This window comes from Manis pentadactyla, chromosome X (assembly GCF_030020395.1).
Source record: "Manis pentadactyla isolate mManPen7 chromosome X, mManPen7.hap1, whole genome shotgun sequence".
Taxonomy (NCBI): Eukaryota; Metazoa; Chordata; class Mammalia; order Pholidota; family Manidae; genus Manis; species Manis pentadactyla.
The window spans coordinates 108293006-108304978 of NC_080038.1; the positions used below are offsets into that span (position 1 = coordinate 108293006).

The window sequence follows — 11973 nt, forward strand, 5'->3', positions numbered from 1 at the left end:
TCAATGGCCTCTTGCATCCTGTCCATTCTGTTTATAAACCCTTCCAGAGTTTGTTTCATTTCTGTAATCTCCTTTCTGGCATCTGTGATCTCCCTCCGGACTTCTTCCCATATCTCTTGCTTATTTCTCTCCATCTCTGTCAGCATGTTTATGATTTTTATTTTAAATTCTTTTTCAGGAAGACTGGTTAGGTCTGTCTCCTTCTCTGGTGTTGTTTCTGTGATCTTGGTTCGCCTGTAATTTTGTCTTTTCATGGTGATAGGAATAGTTTGCAGAGCTGGGAGGAGTGACGGCTGGAAGAACTTCCCTTCTTGTTGGTTTGTGGCCCTCCTCTCCTGGGAGAACAGCGACCTCTAGTGGCTTGTGCTGGGTAGCTGCGCACAGACACAGCTTCTGCTTCCTGCCCGGCTGCTATGGAGTTTATCTCCGCTGTTGCTGTGGGCGTGGCCTGGCTTGGGCTGCCCCTTTGCCAGGCGCTTGGTTCTCTCAGGTGTGGATGTGGTCTGGATGTTGTTCTGTGTCCTCTGGTCTTTATTCTAGGAAGAGTTGTCTTTGTTATATTTTCATAGATATATGTGGTTTTGGGAGGAGATTTCTGCTGCTCTACTCATGCCACCATCTTGGCTCCACACCCCCTCAGGATTTTATAAAACACATTGCTTCATTTTGTCCAATGCTTGGTCGTTTGTATCAAGAACTCAGCCTGCATTCTTGACATTGTAGCCCTTTACACAATATGTCTTTGTTCCTACTCTGATGGCTGTTAAGAACTTCTTTATCTTTGGTTTTAAGCAGTTTGAGGATTAAGTGCTGAAGTGCGACCCTCTTTCTATTTATCCTTCATGAGCTTAGCTGAGATTCCTAGTTCTATGATTTGATACCATTTATCATTTTGAAAAAATTTTAGCTGCTTTATCTTAAAATATTTCTTTTGCCTCACTTTCTACTTCCCTCTGGGACTCGAATTACTCATATGTTAGATCATATGATGTTATCCCAGCATATCTCATTTGCTTGGTCTGCTTTTGTTTTGCCTTTGTTCAATATTTTTCTCTGCTGTGTTCAGCCTGCTGCTGTTAGGTGCATGGAATTTACTCTTCCTCTCTGATATTATAGTTTTCACTGTTAGCATTCCCATTTGTTTGTATTTTATGTTTAAAATTTCCATTTCTCTAAGTTCCCCTTCTTTTAATTCATGTTGTCTACCTCTTCCGCTAGATCCTTTAACATAATATTTATTGCAGAGGCACTCTGTTAACTTCAACACCTTGACCATCTTTTGATCTGTTTCTCTTAACTATTTTGGCTTTGTTTCAGTTTTATTATGATTCATTTTACCACTGGACTTAAGTGTTTGTCAGGATGGGGTTATGTTTTTTTCCACAAAATTGCAGGAAATCTCAGCAGCTGTGTGACTCTGCAGTTCTCTTCATGCATTGTAGCTTTGCTGACAGTTCTTTGGGTCTGTAAGTTCCTTTGCATTCAGCACTCTGAGGATTCTCAATCTGGCTGGTATGCTGTCTTCAGAGCCACTGCTGCGCTCTCCCTCAGCAGAGGCCAGAGTGCATCAGGAGGGTTTCTCCAAGCTCTCTGGCCTTGCCCCTGATTTTAGCATACTTCCTTTGTGTTATCAGTGAAGGCCCATGGAAAATAGCTGGTGGGTGGGTGGGATAGGACTGCAAGTTTAGTCCGTGTTTATTGCTTTTTGCAACACATGATGATCTATCATGTCTGCCTGTATTTTGTCATCAAAATTTTTGAAAACTGTGCTGGCTTCTCCTTACCAGTCTATGATTCTGTCTGCCTCCTCTTGCCTGCTAAGGATAGAAGTAGCTAGGAGTTTCTTCCCTACTTGGAAATACGTGTTACTTTCTGGAGATTATTTAGATTAGTTGTATTTGTGTTCCCAGCTCTCTGATGAATTTTAAAAATTTTGATTTCTCAGCATACTTGAATTGTTCACATTGTTAGGGTAGAATAATGGCTTTTTGCAATTTTCTACATTGTAAGTGTAAATCCATTATATTATATTTTAATAAAAGATTTATTAAACTTAAATGTATTTAAATTTATAAATGTATTAAATTTATTACTTATTGCTTCTCTAACTTGTGAAATCTGTGGCATCTATAAAAACTATATATGGTGTAAACCCAGGTATTAAACTAGGTAGATCTCTCAAACCCAGCCCTGTTTTTTATAATTAATTTCCTAGACTGTGAATAAAGAAAGTGCAGTGTACTAAGTGAATTATCCATAATCTTTGCATAGCTCTATAATTATGACTAAATTCAATGAAAAGTTTGTGTTAAAATTCCAACTTTTTGATTTGACATTAGAGCTTTGACATTATAATGACTGTTGAATGAGATTCAGCTCATAATTACTTTCAAGAATTAAGTCACAAATTGTAGCTTGGATCATGTCAGCTTGAATTAGACACCCTTGAAAAGAGCAAAACAATAAATGAAATTATGTTTTTGTTTGCCTCAAAGCTTCCTTAAAACTTTAAGAAATGTATCTAAAGAAGTGTGTCTAAAACCTGTTATTCTTTTTTTAACATTTGTAAATGAGCTTTCACTTAAGTTCCACTTCATTGTTTGCAAAATTTAGGAAATCACTAGCTTACAGACCTTAATGTTCACTGAACTTACAGTGATTATTTCTGCCTCTTTGCTTATCCAGATCTTACCTGTCCTTCAAGATTTAGTTGACCCTAGCCCATATGGGTTTCTTTATCACTAGTGTACTATTCAGGCATGTAGCACTCTCTTTCATATGGGTGTATTTTCACACTCCAAAAATATTTCATTCTTGAAAGTGGAGACATTATTTTTTTTTGATCTGGCCCAGCTACCCATCTTTGTATACATGTACATACATGTGCATACACACACACACACCTCAAATGCTTACTTAGTTTATATGTCAGAGTTACATATGTAGGGTATAAGAATGTAGGAGTCTGTAAATATAAGATGCATTAATTACAGTTATGATAGCATGAAATTCTTTAAATCAATCATTCAGATTAACTAGACATATCCCTAATTGTAAAATATCAAGCTAATGTTGTAAATTTCACGTTTTCTGTATAAATTTCTCTAAGCTTACAACTACTGTAGTTTAAATAACATCAGATAGAGTTCCAGTATAAATATTTTAAATTGGTTTGTTTTTTCTTTACTTGAACATTGAATCGGGCTTTTGTGTTACCATTTTAGATTTTAAACAAATAAATGCAAACAAATAAAATGATGAAATGTACTTATAGTTTTCTTCTAATCATTTTCAGAATTAATATTTACCTTCTCAAGTCCTTAACACATTTTTCTTTCTTATCTTAACATTATGATCTTGTATGGCTTATGTTTTGCTTGGTTGCTATAGAAATAGAGAGTGTACTCAAACTCATGTTTATTTTTGCATTTGGTTTGATAGAAAAGGTCAAAAAACAGATCTTCTGGATGTGTTAGGATAAGATGTTAGGTTTGTACATCACTTTAACACAGTCACCCCTGCTTCCATAAATGAAAAGTGCTCATCATGGCTATTGTTAATAATGGAACTCTAGCTGCTCTAAGCAGAGAAAAATGGATAGGTAGTTGCTTAACAGCTCAGAGTGAAAAATCAAGGGACATTTCTTTTCCCTGAAGAGCAATAGCTCATTTATAGAAACTGGTTTGGAGGGTAGAGGAAAGGTGAACTGTATCAAACTAGCCAATTTGGTAGTAGTTACTTGAATTGATTCTGGTTCTCAATTAGTAGTGGGTTGTTTTCAAAATTTCTAGTTGTTAGATAGAATTTATCTAGCTCTAGATAAGTTCAGTCACAAGATTCTTTGGCTCATGATTTCCATGAGGCCTCTCTAGGGATGCTTTAGCTCAATATAGGCACAATAATTTCACTAGTTCTTGAGGGTCTGTGGGCTTTCTGTAGGTTAAGGCTTAGGATGGAAATTGGCCTTATCTTTTGTAAAGAGAGAAAATAGAAGATGTCTCAAATGGGTATCCTATTCTGCAAATGTAAATTTTGTGGAGAGAGAAAGAAGAGGAAACCAGAATGCTTGAACTTAGATTAAGAGAACATGAAGGGAATAGATGGGGTGAAGTTGATGGTGGTAACACATATTCAAGGATGTGTTGAATGAGTGCTTGGATTTTTTTGTGAGAGTTGAAGTCCAGGATAGGTTCAAATTTATATAAAGTGCCAAAGACAAAATTAAAAACAGCTTATGCACCTACGTTTATGGATGCAAGATGGAAAGGGCTAGGACTTTCGCTTGGGGCAGATGGTATGATGTTAGCAGGGATCTCTCTTATGTTACATCTCTTGTTTTCATGTTCATCATTAAGGCAAATGTCCTTCAAATTGTAAATTGTATAACAGCCATCAGAGAAAGGGAGTGATAAACACGTGGGGAAATACTGATATGAGAGTATCTAGATCTAAAATTGATGGTGACATTAGCTGTGCCAGGAAATATACATTAGAAAAATGTAAACACATCATGTATTACTGTATAAAAAGCAATTGGTAAGGTGTCCTACTCACCCTTGGAAGATGACCATAGCTCATTTTCAAGTAGTACTTGTATCAATCTCCCTACCTCTAAACATATCTGTACTCTTCCTAATTTCTGTTTCTTCCATTTCAGATGATAAGATATTTTTCTTCCTATTCTACTGATGATATATTCCTGGTTTTCTCAACCAACTTTGTTTACTTATTCACCCATTCACTGATTCATTCAATAGATATTTATATTTGCCATGCACTGTTCTAGGAGCTGGGGATAAATACACACAGCAAGCAAGATAAGACAAGGATCTATCTCTCATGGAATTTATTATCTATTGGAGGGAGAAAAGGAAGTTAGTAAGAAAAAAATAAATATACAGTATGATTTCAGAGTGTGGTGAGTATCATAAAGAAATGAAATAAGGAGATATACAAGAAAGTGATTTGGATCTGATAAAACTAGTTTAGATATGCTGGCTCAGAAAGGCCTGTCTGAGGAAATGGTTTTGAGCTGAGACCTAAGGAGCTAAATAGGTGAAGAACTGAGGGAATCACAAGTACATAGGTCAGGAGTAGATAGGAGCTTAACACAAGAGGAAGAGAAAGAATATTGATGTGTTCAAGACTAAGCATGCTTAAGTCTTTCCCACCTTAACTCTCCCAATCTCCCTTAACTCTGCTTCTCTCTCAGAATATTGGCTTTCTATTCTCCTACCTTATATTGATAAGCTTCTTGAAATAGTAATCAACACTTACTGTTACTACTTCCTCTTACACCATTTCCTCATCCACCAGTTGCAATCTGAAGTGTGATACAAAAGTACAAAACACTGACTTTGTTTTCCTTCTTTCCATTACACAATAATTACCATGGATCTGTCCTATGTAAGCACAAGATGCTAATAAGGAAGCTCATAAATGTGCTCCACTTAGTCAGGTTTTTCTTGTACTACTGCCATGGGTGACATTCCAGACTCCAGCCTCAGAGGCCTTGGAGACATCTGTGACTGTCCCAAAGGAGGCTCAGTGTGAGTGTACTGCTGGATTATTACAGGCAAACAGCAGAAAAGGCATTCACATGCTCAAAGTACTAATAAATGACCATCAGCAGGATTTGTTGACCATTTGAGTCCGTGTCAGCAATTAGTAATTCAGTCCTGTTAAACATTTTGGATTGATTAGCACTGCTTTTGATCAAGAGCACTCCTTGTTTTTTTGGGAAATGTGACAGTCCAGACTCCTACCTAGGCAACAAGGCAATTCTCAAGGCTGACATTACAATTATATGCTCTTTGCACATAGTCAAAATCTGTGTTTCTTCAAATGCCAGAATAAGGTTAAATAGAGATGTTTATGATGGCGCAAGAAATTTCACCAAGTGGAACTAGGAAACTCAGATTTTTAGTAAGTTAGAAGCTACACAGTTAATTTAGGCCATCAAAGGTCGTAGAGCAGCAGTGGAAGTAACAAAATGCTGTGTTAAAATGTCTGCTCATAATTTTTTCTGATTCAGGTGGTTTTTACCTCAACTTTTTCTTTTATATCAACTTTTCAACTTTTAATGTATCTTTGTGCAGTGGTAATATCACAGCTCATGAAGTCTATCTGAGGAACAATTATTGCTGATTGAAACTTTTAGAGTAATGATTTTTTCCCACATAATGTTAATTATTTCCATAATATAATTATGCATTTTGATTTAGGAATTTTAATGAATATTTGAGGGAGAGATGTGACTTGGAAGTTCATTAGCTATGCTTTCAAGGCCTGTTCAGAGGGAGCAGAGACTGAATCTATAGTTGAAAGAACACTGGCCTAGGAGACAGACAAGACACGAAGGCTCTATCATCCAGGCTCTGTTTTTCCTAGCTTCCTTCCACTAAATCTTTCTTGGCTTCCATTTACACATCTGACAAATGGAGAAAATAATATGTGTCCTATATTCTTCATGGAGTTGGATTTTCAGAGACAGTTACAATTTCAAATATTCTAACACCTTGACAGAACATCTGTCTTCATTTCTGGCTCACAAAGCTCAGTTATAGCAAGTGTGTGTTGTATAACTAAGGTCATAGGGAACTGGAAGCAACAATTCAGCCTGGCTTTTATGTCTTGCATTTTATGTGCAATTATTGTTCTCTTTGCCTTTATGGCTTTTAGGCTCAAGATAAAAGCTCCAAACCATGAGAGTTGAAAAAAGCAGCCATTCGCATCTCCTAGTAACCTTCATTTTGTTATTCCTTTTGCAGTTTTCCTGAGAAATATGACAGTTATCAACTCTCACAGAGACTGAAAGGACTGGCAAATATAAAAACTTACAGATTTTAGAGTTGAAAAGACCAAGCCCTTCCTTTCAGGTGAGAGAAAAGAAGTCCAGTCACAATCCATTCACAGACACCTTTCCTGTATCCTTTGTGGAGGAAGAAGGGTCAGTAGTAGAAAATGGAGTAGGGGTTATTGTCAGAGATTGCCAAAGGATAAGAGGTGGGCAGCTGGTTGGTGTTAGGGTTTGCACAGGTAGATTAGAGAAAAACGGAAGGTGTGTTTCTCAAGGATATGCAGAATCTGGAAGCAGGGACCAAACAAAGGAACTGGGGTTTGATTGAAGGTAAAGACCTATTTGGAGAGGCAATGAGGCAACTACCACCTACTAATTTAAGAAAAAATATCCCTTCGAAATATCATGCAACAGGCTTTAATGTCTAGGAATGTACTTGTGAAAAATAGCCTGACATCAAGATAATGCTTATCCCAGCAAAACATCCTAAGTTTCAGTGCCTGCAAAACTTCACAGGCTTTGATAGCTGTAGGATAACAATGGCTATGTTGGAATGATGTTAAGTAGGCCATCAAAAGTAGGAGACCAGAGGACTCAAGTGGGGTCTGAAAAAATATATTGAGTCATTAAGGACTAATCTTAGAAAATTAGAACTAACTATAAATGCAGGGAAACTGTACTGGTGATGTACAGAGGTAAGTAGAAGTTTCTCATCTGAACAAAGGTATATTTCTGACTAGGAAAAGTTCTTGATGATGATAACATTATCAGATAGTGTTTTGATATCTCCTAGGATACCGAACGCAATGAAGGTATGGTAGTTCAATAATGACTCAATTATGGTTTTCTTTTATTAATAGCTAGATGATCCTTTATTTATTCAACAAACATATTTTACTTATTGAGTCACATATTTGGTGTAATATAAAAATAGAGACAAATATGACATCATCATTTTCTCTTGAACTTTTCAGCCATATGCACATGTGAAATCATAATTCACTTGCAAGAAGTTTTGTCTTTGAAAATAGAAAAAAAAACAAGACGATTAAGATAAAAACAATCAGGAAGTTGTCTTTGACATTTTTATAGGATAGTTATCTTGGAAACATTGTATTTCAAAAAATTGTATTATTTTTGCTATCTCTGTGTTAGAGATAGTGCTTCATATAATTTTCTATAAAAATTCAGTTTGCTCTGGCTACATTTTGTTGCACACATCTCTTGGGTACAAATACTTTGCCTTTTGTAATAATGGTTGTTTAACTTGCTCTAAACAGAAGGTCTGCTTGAATGTTTTTCATTTATTTTATTTGTCCATACACTTTCAATTTGTGATGAGAAATGAATTACAATGATTATGTCATAGCAAAATGGACAGCATTGGCAATCTGATTTATATACACTAGACTGTTTCTGTTGGCAAAACAAATAGAACAACAGAACCTGAAGGCTAGAGTAAAGTTCAGAACGTTATCAATTCACATTAGCTACAGTCCATACCTATTCAAAAGATGCATAAATCTCTAACCATTTAAAGGCTATTCAAGGAAGAATTTCTGACAATTTCCTTTTGTTATTGGTGCCTAACATTTGTTGCTGACTTCATCAATTATATAACTAAGTAGAACATGCAAACTCAAATGCTTTTCTCTCACATTACAGCAGTATATATGTAAGAAAATGGGATAAAGGAGAGTGCTAACAGGCAGCAAGTCCCCCCTGTTGAATAAGATTGTAAAGTTTGCAACCCTAAAGAGATTCAACCATCTCCCTGAACAAGCTGGGATGAATGTACTTTTTACTTAATAACCATCACTTAGCTTCAAGAGATCATGCTGAAACAAAGCTACTCAGAGTAAGATTCTTCGGACAAGCCACTATAGCAGAATCATCATAATCACACTTTTAGTCCAGGATAAAGAGAACCAAGATCAAACCACAAAGGAGAAAGTGTAATCAGGAGTTGGGCCCAAATGCCAGGTTGTTAAGAACAAAAGCTAAATCAAGGTATAGTAAGCAGGAAATACGGCTATTAGAGAGACATTCTCAAGTTGAAGTTAAGACATGTAGGAATCCTAAACTGTGAGGAGAGAGAACGATAGAAGCAGATTGTCAACATAGAAAATAAGGTCTGTGAAAGTGCTGGTTGTGGTGCTTTCGATGGAGGCAGTGGTAATCATTTCCTCTATCTTGACCTTGTATTTCAGATTGACCTCAGCATGCTCAGGCATACCTAACTAGCCATCTTCCCTGCAGAGTTCAGACAGAGTCCAAAGTGGCAAGACCTCCCTACTTTTTGACTCATTAGAGAATTGGCAAGTTTATCCATGTGACATAAATATATTTTCTATCAACTAATTTGGTGAAATATAGTCTAGTATGATTTGGCACTGCTCTCTACATATAAACAAGGTTATATCTATGCTATGTCAAACAGAAGGAGTATAATTATTTTAAATGAATTAATCTCTGAGTTTTTTCAACAATCTAGATTTTTGGTATTCTGTAATCTAGATACCTGGATTGTATCCTAAGGCCTACAATCTGGTAAATCAAATACAATTTAGCATATGACAGTAGTGACAAGTGAAAATATTTCTACCAGCAATCAGAAAGGTGATACTTGGGTCATATTTAAACTGGTATCAGTTAATCAGTGGATTAAGAACCTATATCCAAAAGATACATGTTGATACTTGGACCTCAAAAATACAAAATCTTTTTGCTAAACATTGACTTTTGCCTTTAAAAGGAATTTTATTAGATTAACTTCCAAAGCAGGATTAAGATCTTCATAGGCCTAGTATTTTTAAAGATTTTAAATAAATATTTCTTTTCTTTTTATCACAAGAACCCCAGAATATGCAGAAATAATCAGTGATGTGTTTTCTTTCTAGTGAGAGTTAACCCCAACTTTTGGGGTTAATGGATACATGTGAACCTTGTTTGTAAAAGTTGTGGAAAAGGTAGATTAGTTTTCAATGATTTGATATCATCTTAATCTGTCATTTGTAGACACTTATTCACTCATCTGTAAAATTTTTTGTCTAATGACAGTTTAGTATACAATAAAAATAACACTCTAAGTCAGATGGACTGTAGTCTGTTTTTATAACTCTGCTTACTAGCATTGTGACTGGATAAGTCAACTAATTGTTCAAAGCTTCAGGTCAATTTACTCATTGGCTAAATGGGAATGATTACAATAAAATGTGTGTCAATTTTCATGTCAAATGGTTATACTACTAATATATGGAAGCTCTTTGCAAATTTAAATAATAGTACTTTTTGGTATCTTATTCTTAGGTGTTTAAAATGAATTTTCCCTTCTCTTATTAGTGTGTTGACAATATGGCAATTTCTGAGTGAGAAGGGGGAATTAATCACTGGACAGTGGTGTAAGATATCAAGCGTCTATACAGTCCACATAATTCCATAGAGAAATAAGTAACTGTAATATTGCAAAGTACTAGCTGGACTTCCTGGATAACCTTTTAGACATGAAGAAGATATTGGAACTAAATGAAAATACAAGTTTAGTGGGCCTGTAATTGGTGGAATAATTAGAACTGAAGAAAGCTAATTAAAGAGTTTATATTAACCTAGAAAGAGAAGTTTCTTTTATGATAACTGTATGCACTTTTTATCAGTGATCTGAATTGGGATATCCATGACATGATAATCAAATATGTGTAGGGATAGCTTGGATTAAGGATCTCACTAGGTCATGAGTCTGGAATGATTGGCTAACATGATCCAAATGAAATTTGATAAAGGGTAAAATGTAAAGATCTTTAATTTTTTTCTCAATCACAACTGTTCAGGTATAGAATACATATGACATAGCTAAAGAGTAGCAGGCATGAAGTAGTACTGGGTGTTTGAATTGACTATAGATACTGAGTAATGAAGTAGCTAAGGAAAGCTAGTATGAAGAACCTAAAAACATCATCAGAGTTTCTTGAAGCCCAGGAACACTTAGGGTTGCCTTTCTGCTCCATAGTATTACAAATGGATGAAGAATAACTCTGCTTCTTTCTTTTTCTTCATATTTGCACAGTGGAATTGATAAATAAACTGGCATAAGACTCAGGAGAAGTCTAAGGGAATTTCACCCAAGCTTAATAGAAGTCAGAAAATATGGTCATTTTTATTGTGTAGGTTGTATATCAATACAATTTGTGTTCTTTGGTTTGAATGTTAAATCTCATTAGATTATGTGATTTCATTATGTAAGCAACTGATGCCTCTTAGAAAACAAAAACAAATGTCAGATTCATGTAATTCTGAGAATAAAAGTTCTATTGCATTCTCTTAATCCTAAAATAGAACTTAGTTACTGTTTATTTTATCTTGACTTCTGTATTAGGGTTCTCCAGAAAGAGATTTGTTTTAAGGAATTGGCTCATGTGATTGTGGAGGTACAAATCCAAAACTTGCAAGGTAGATTGGTAGACAGGGAAACTAGGGGAGAGTTGTAATCTGAGTCAAAAGGCAGTCTTCTGGCAGAGTATCTTCTTGCTGGAGGAAATCTTTGTTCTATTAAGGTCTTCAACTAATTCGATCAGGCCTACCCACATTATGGAAGATAATCTGCTTTGTCAAAGTCTACGAATTTGAAGGGAGATCCTCCAAAAAACCTCTTCACACAAATATCTGTAATAATGTTTGATCAAATATCTGGGTTCTGTGGCCCAACCAAGTTGACATGTAAAATTATCCATCACACCTTCTTTGTTTCAAAGTCCTAAAGCTCTTATGCTTAAATACTTGAGTTTGCTACCTTTTTGTCAATTCATTCAATAAAATACTTATCGAGCTCCTAAAATGTGCTAATCCAGCATTATGCTACAACCTGAAAATACTATGGAGAGCATAACCAAGCATGGCCTCTATCCTTATGGAGTCATAGTCTGATAAACTGAGGCAACTAGATATCAACTAAAGGATCACATAGATAAATGTAAAATTACAAGTGAGATGAATGCTCAGAAGTATATAGTGCATTGGAATCACTTGATAAGACAGTCTGAGTGGCTCAAAAATGACATTTGAGCTGGAATATGATGGGTGATTAGAAATTAACTAGGCCAAAGGATAGGAACTAGCATGTGGTGCCACCTGTACTGGGAGGGAGCATGGTGAATATGAATGTCTGAGAGAAGGCCAGT

The 11973-nt window shown here is 35.7% G+C and overlaps 1 pseudogene; it reads left to right on the plus strand.

Annotated features, from left to right (window-relative positions):
- Window positions 1-6086: 6086 nt before the first annotated feature.
- Window positions 6087-6211, plus strand: LOC130682061 (U4 spliceosomal RNA; annotated as a pseudogene).
- The last annotated feature ends 5762 nt before the right edge of the window (window positions 6212-11973 follow it).